Source organism: Brachyhypopomus gauderio, unplaced genomic scaffold (genome assembly GCF_052324685.1).
Source record: "Brachyhypopomus gauderio isolate BG-103 unplaced genomic scaffold, BGAUD_0.2 sc469, whole genome shotgun sequence".
Classification (NCBI taxonomy): domain Eukaryota; kingdom Metazoa; phylum Chordata; class Actinopteri; order Gymnotiformes; family Hypopomidae; genus Brachyhypopomus; species Brachyhypopomus gauderio.
In genome coordinates, this window is record NW_027507290.1 from 32,501 (window position 1) to 40,000 (window position 7,500).

A 7,500-nucleotide genomic window follows, 5' to 3' on the forward strand; every position below is an offset into this window, starting at 1 on the left:
GTCCTGAATGACTACCATGCCCATTACATGCCTTGACATTACATTGCATGTCATCTCATTCAGACCAATGTCAGGTCATTTATTTTTCTGCTCCGTTATCAGGAACAGAGTATGACATACACTTGTGTTGGGTCGGGGACTTCTGGACTCTTTTCCCTATTAGCAGTGGAGAAGAATCCTTCCAGATAGACCATGGGTAGAAACTATGCTGTTTCCATCAACGTGCAGCTCTCTAGGGGAAATAACCATCACTCTCTCTTTCTTTCTCCATCTCTCTATCTCTTACACACACACGCACGCACGCACGCACGCACGCGCGCGCACGCACGCACGCACGCACACACACACACACACACACACACACACACACACACACACACACACACACACACACACACACACACACACACACACACACACACACACACACACACACACACACACACACACACACACACGTCTGCTACTGGAATTCCTCCACCATTCCACGCTCTCTTTCTCATGTAGCTTTGGGAGATGTTGTCTCAGGCATGATGGATGATGGGAAGGAACCCCTGGAGAAGCTCCTCCCACCTCTTAAACTAACCTGCCAATCAAACCTGTTTCAAGACCAGAGACCAGTCCAAAAATACCCAAAAATCAGGCTTCTTTGTACAACTGATGTCTGCTATCAGACCAATTCAAGACTAGTGGCTTACCAGTGTTTTAAAGCACGATAAAGTGAACTAATTAAACTTTTTATCTGCAGGACATGGACCTACTAAACATGTACAATGATGACCTTCTACCTCCTAATGGGAAAACACTTAAACTGTTTTTTTCTCATTTATGAGAAAATCTAAGAAGGACTGTTAAGTTATGCCAGCAGTCTAACTTCACATTACTCCAGTCTCTTTAAATCTCCATTTCCCTCGAACAAAAATGATGGTGTAATCACCATTACTGACATTACTTCTAAGCATTAGGGCCATAGCAAGATTACCATCAAGAAATTACATACACGTCACTTGTGTCATTTTCCCACTGGGCTAAGAGACTGGCATGGTGGACGTAATAACAACCCTGGCCTGTACAAACTGGCCTGCATGATGATTTAATAAAAGGACTGTGTGATGTGAGGTGCTGATCCGGTACTCATGGGAGTTGTAGTGTTGTTTAATGGGTTCTGGGCTGGGAACCACTCGTGTAAATCAGGGTACCAAGCCAAGGTCTGGCATGCCCCCTGGACTCCAGCTATGATAAGTAAATCTATATAGAGGCTACAGAAACTCTTTCAACCTCGATCTTGTCTCAGCTGTCTGTCACCAGCTCACACAACCTCTCACGAACATTACCAGCATGCACAATGAAACACTGAAGCAGACGGGGAAGGAAACCCTTTCAGCATCCAGATGACTGCAGCCCTCTGAAAAACTCCTCCACTTCTACACAGCGCAGGGAAGCGAGTCTTCTAGCGTCCCATTTAGAATTCCAGGAGGAACGCAACCTTCTCCTTTCTCCTCCTCCCCGTGGGAACGGAGCTTATTTAGGGGGATAACACCACAAACCTTACGGCTGATGGATTTATTTATACTGCTAAACCAAAACGCACTGAGTCATGATGGAGCATCACACGGGGTAACCGTTAGGTGACCGCATAGCTGGGGATGTCTGAGAGTTTTTTTTTTCTTTATTATTTCTTTAAGCGACCCATGTAAGCAACAACACCGACAAGGGCCAATCTGAGGTGTAGAAGTGTGTGTTGGGGTGGGACAGGAAGGTCTAATGCCCTTTAAACCAGGTCCACGAACAGTGGGTCAGCCAGGTTCTGCACCTCCACAGTTGGACCTCTGGAAACTTAACGTCCCATGTAGAAGAAGTCGCTCCCACACGGTTATGTCTGCCAACATTAATCCCAAGAACTCACTGACTTCCATGAGTGACCTGCACCACCGCTTTTGAACATAATCCCCATGTGTGAGGATTATTCCCATCTCTGGCACGCTGCTCCAAGTCCCTCCAAGTCTACTGTCCTCTAGTTCTCTGTCCACCTGTCCTGCGCTGAGAGCACCTGGACAGGAGTAACAGACACCCGAGAGGAAGAGCTGGAGGAACTACAGGAACTATGTATGTCCTAATGCCAGTGACCTGACCTTTGACCCCGAGAGATGATTCCAAACTAATAGGGTTTGATTTGAAATGGGGTACAGACATGGACGTAATTTGGGGGGGACATGTCCCCCCCACTTTTTCAAAAGCCGGTTTTGGTCCCCCCCAGTTTTTACGGTTAAAACCAAATATTTAAATAGCGATGAATCCATGTCCCCCCCACTTTTGAAATCAAAATTACGTCCATGTGAACAGAACACGGCAGCGGTGGAGCGATGTACCACAGGGTGTGACGGTAGCCGTGTGAGCAGCTGTGGGGGCCACGCAGGGCCAGGTGCTGTTTGAGGCCCCGGGGCCCCTCCGCCCGCCGCTGCTCCTGCTGTTCGCTCCTCTCTTCTCCCTCCTCTCTTCTCCCGCCTCTCCTCTCTTCTCCCTCCTCTCTTCTCCCGCCTCTCCTCTCTTCTCCCGCCTCTCCTCTCTTCTCCCTCCTCTCTTCTCCCGCCTCTCCTCTCTTCTCCCTCCTCTCTTCTCCCGCCTCTCCTCTCTTCTCCCTCCTCTCTTCTCCCGCCTCTCCTCTCTTCTCCCTCCTCTCTTCTCCCGCCTCTCCTCTCTTCTCCCGCCTCTCCTCTCTTCTCCCTCCTCTCCTCTCTTCTCCTTCCTCTCCCTCCTCTCCTCTCTTCTCCTTCCTCTCCCTCCTCTCCTCTCCTCTCCTCTCCTCTCCTCTCCCTCCTCTCTTCTCTCCCTCCTCTCCTGTGCCAGGCCTGCTAAGTGTAGCAGGAACAAAGTGTTCCCTCGCTCTCTCCCTCCGTGTGTGTGTTGTCAGGGATACACTGATCCCTACGACCCACATAGAGAGTGAGCACAGACATGGAGAGGTGCCAGGTACATTTGGTGTGTGTGTGTGTGTGTGTGTGTGTGTGTGTGTGTGTGTGTGAGCTCTAGTGACCCTCAAAGCCAGAGGAATGCAGGTGTTCCAGCCCATAGTGTGGTTGTGCTCATGGAGTGACCCACACTGCTCTGAACCGCTGTGAATACGCTGAGTGATACGCCACACACACACACACACACACACACACACTTCAATGACCTCACCCTCTATTCATGCATCTCTGTCAGACACACACACACACACACCCACCCCAAAGGTGGGCACACAAACACAACAGCAGGCACCCAGTCCGTTTCACATCCACTGGGCACACAGATCTGCACATTAACTGGATACTGCAGCAGGGACGGAGGTCCAAACCCCACAGGTGCCGTATCTGTTATGTGAATGACTCGTAGAAGCTGTTGAGGACGCGTCATTGTGATTCACTTCGAAAGATATCAGAGACACATACATGACTCTGAATTAAGACATGCTGAATTCATTTACCCAAACTCGTTACCTCTCTCTGTTCTTGGTCCGTCAAGGACTGAATTACAGCTCCACTTCCACAGCTGTTTCTAATTAGCTTTCTACAAATTTGCAGTAACATTTGTTAAATTATCCCTGGACTTAATTGGCTTTAAAAGCAGCTTTGTCATTGCCTGTTTAGGCATGACTAATCACAACAGAAAGCTGTTTGCATGCAAGATAACAGCCTATGTCACTTCAGAAAGCTGTAATGCAAGGGCAGTGTCTAAGAAAACTAGTGCAGTCAGTCGAATTAATTAAACCAGTCAAGGAATCAGTCATGAAAGACCATTTGTTTCTCTATTAGATAATAGCATGGGGTCACGTGGGTAGGAGGGGGAGTGCCATGCCAGTAGCCACACAAACGTGAGCCCGTCTACCTCACCTTTACCCCGTCACGTGAGTTACTACACAAACGTGAGCCCGTCTGCCTCACCTTTACCCCGTCACGTGAGTTACTACACAAACGTGAGCCCGTCTGCCTCACCTTTACCCTGTCACGCAAGATGGCACACAAACGTGAGCACGTCTGCCTTTCCTTTACAGTCACGTGAGTAGCCACATAAACGTGAGCCCGTCTGCCTCACCTTCACCCTGTCACGTGAGTTACTACACAAACGTGAGCCCATCTGCCTCACCTTTACCCTGTCATGCAAGATGCCACACAAACGTGAGAACGTCTGCCTTTCCTTTACCGTCACGTGAGTAGCCACATAAACGTGAGCCCGTCTACCTCACCTTTACCCTGTCACGTGTGTAGCCACATAAACGAGCGCCAGTCTACCTCAACTTTACCCTGTCACATGTGTAGCCACATAAACGTGAGCACGTGTGCCTGCATGACCAAGCGGCATTAGCTCACGGAGACAGAAACGTTAGTGCGTGAGGGCAGCAACCTCGGAGTAAAATATACTCACAATATCCCAGCCAAGCCACGTGAGCAAACACGTTCACTAGTGGTCATTCCAACAGATGACAGAGAGAGAGAAGAGAGGGCATAAGAAACAAAAATCTGCCACACTGCTGAAAGAGAGAAAGAGACAGAGGGAGTGGCCTCATTTCGCAGCTCTTTACAACGGTGATGGGAGAGGTCTCTCTCTCTCTCTCTCTCTCTCTCTCTCTCTCTCTGCTGTGTGTGAGCAGGGGTAAAGTCGAGGTGATGTAGTGTAATGCCAGCTATGGTGTGAATGAATGCAGGTCTGTGATGGTCAGACACACTGACCGGGTCAGGGAGACGAGAGCTTGAAGAAGTCATTCATCGCCCTGCTTGGCTGTGGGCACCTACACAAGCAGACACTAAAAACACACGCGCTCACACACACACACACACACACACACACACACACACGTGCGCACACTCAAACACACGCGCTCACACACACACAAATTTTTCGCCTCAAAGAGCCATTCAGGCCCATCAAAGAGAGTCGGAGAGGTGCATGTTTCATGGTCTGCAGCAGGCATATAGAGCCTTATTTACAAGAGTTACTGTGAAGAAGGTGTGTGTGCGCATGAGAGGGGGGGGGGGAGGCATAAGTCTATATATGCAAACATGACCCACAATTCAACACATGCCATCTGCTTTGCTACCATTAAGTGAGACCATACACATAAAACAGTCAGTGGGCTGTGTGTGTGTGTGCATGTGTGTGTGTGTGTGTGTGCATATGTGTGCGTGTGTGTGTGTGTGTGGGAGAGAGAGTGAATTGCCTGAACAAGCAGAAATCCCCGATAAGGGAGCACGCACTGAATCCTCACTGTCCACACAGAGGAAAGATGTGGCAACTTTCAGATCCAATCAATACAATGAGTGATATTTGTAGCCATGTGTGTGTGTGTGTGTGTGTGTGTGTGTGTGTGTGTGTGTGTGTGTGTGTGTGTGTGTGTGTGTGTAATCCTGGGCTAAATCCACTAAGTCTGACCTGGTGCTAGCATTAACACACTGCTTCATCAGCATCAGGCTGCTGATAACAGGCTTAACTGTACATTAACAGAACAGATCTGAGATCAGGTGGGTGGTTTGAAGCAATGGGAACCTTGCTAATCACTGTCCACCACCTCTCCCTCATGCTGATCCTGAATCAGCCACATGGAGTCAGTGAAGCTTGTCTGGCTTCCTGACTAGTGCTCCACGCACGCACGCACGCACGCACGCACGCACGCACGCACGCACAAACACACACGCGCACACACACACACACCTACTTGGTCTTCCTGTTGCCTATATGAGATGGAAGCTTATTTCAGCTTACACTAGGCTAGTGCCTGATCTGGGAACAGCCGAGTGTTAGCAGGACGAGGCTTATACGAGTGAGGTGTGTGAGACAGGGTGGTGTGTGAGACAGGGTGGTGTGTGTGACAGGGTGGTGTGTGTGACAGGGTGGTGTGTGTGACAGGGTGGTGTGTGAGACAGGGTGGTGTGTGAGACAGGGTGGTGTGTGAGACAGGGTGGTGTGTGTGACAGGGTGGTGTGTGTGACAGGGTGGTGTGTGTGACAGGGAGAGAAGGTGTGTGAGGAGATTTGAACTGGGACACAATCACAACAGCTGCAGGCAGTGGGAAGGCAAACCCTCAGCCCTCATGCCAGCAGGTGTGTGTGTGTGTGTGTGTGTGTAACTGTGCCTATGCATAAAGACAGAAATGAAAGCCAGTGGTGTGGATGCTCTCTTTGTGTGTTTCACATGCATGTGAGTGTGTATGTGAATGCGTGGGTGTTAATGAGTGTGTGTGTGTGTGTGTGTGTGTGTGTGTGTGTGTGTGTGTGTGTGTGTGTGTGTGTGAATGCGTGGGTGTTAATGAGTGAGTGTGTGTGTGTGTGTGTGTGTGTGTACCAGGTACTGGGTTTATTGAGGAGGGTAATGTGCTCACAGCCCACTAGGTTTCAGAGGTGATAATTAACCTCAGACTGCAGGTCACAGACCAACCAACAGCCTGTAAGCTCAGACTGCTGAGATAACCCACAGTGTAGGTAGATCCTGCTGATACCCCTACACAGCACACACAACACAGTTCCTGCTGATACCCCTACACAGCACACACAACACACACACACACACAACACAGTTCCTGCTGATACCCCTACACAGCGCACACAACACACACACACACACACACACACACACACAACACAGTTCCTGCTGATACCCCTACACAGCACACACAACACACACACAGCACACACAACACAGTTCCTGCTGATACCCCTACACAGCACACACAACACACACACACACAACACAGTTCCTGCTGATACCCCTACACAGCACACACAACACACACAGCACACACACAACACAGTTCCTGCTGATACCCCTACACAGCACACACAACACACACAACACAGTTCCTGCTGATACCCCTACACAGCACACACAACACAGTTCCTGCTGATACCCCTACACAGCATACACAACACACACAACACAGTTCTTGCTGATACCCCTACACAGCACACACAACACACACACACACAACACAGTTCCTGCTGATACCCCTACACAGCATACACAACACACACAACACAGTTCTTGCTGATACCCCTACACAGCACACACAACAAACACAGCACACAACAGACATGGCAGACACAGCAGACAACAGACACGGCAGACAGCAGACAACAGACACGGCAGCTACAGCACACACAACAAACACAGCACACAACAGACACGGCAGACAGCAGACAACAGACACGGCAGACAGCAGACAACAGACACGGCAGCTACAGCACACACAACAAACACAGCACACAACAGACACGGCAGCTACAGCACACACAACAAACACAGCACACAACAGACACGGCAGCTACAGCACACACAACAGACACAGCACACAACAGACATGGCAGACACAGCAGACAACAGACACGGCAGCTACAGCACACACAACAAACACAGCACACAACAGACACGGCAGCTACAGCACACACAACAGACACAGCACACAACAGACATGGCAGACACAGCAGACAACAGACACGGCAGCTACAGCACACACAACAAACACAGCAC

At 49.8% G+C, this 7,500-nt stretch overlaps 1 protein-coding gene across 2 annotated transcripts in view; it reads right to left on the reverse strand.

Annotated features, from left to right (window-relative positions):
• Window positions 1–7,500, reverse strand: part of LOC143506351 (active breakpoint cluster region-related protein-like) — a 17,931-nt gene that overhangs the window by 8,166 nt on the left and 2,265 nt on the right. The window lies entirely within an intron of this gene.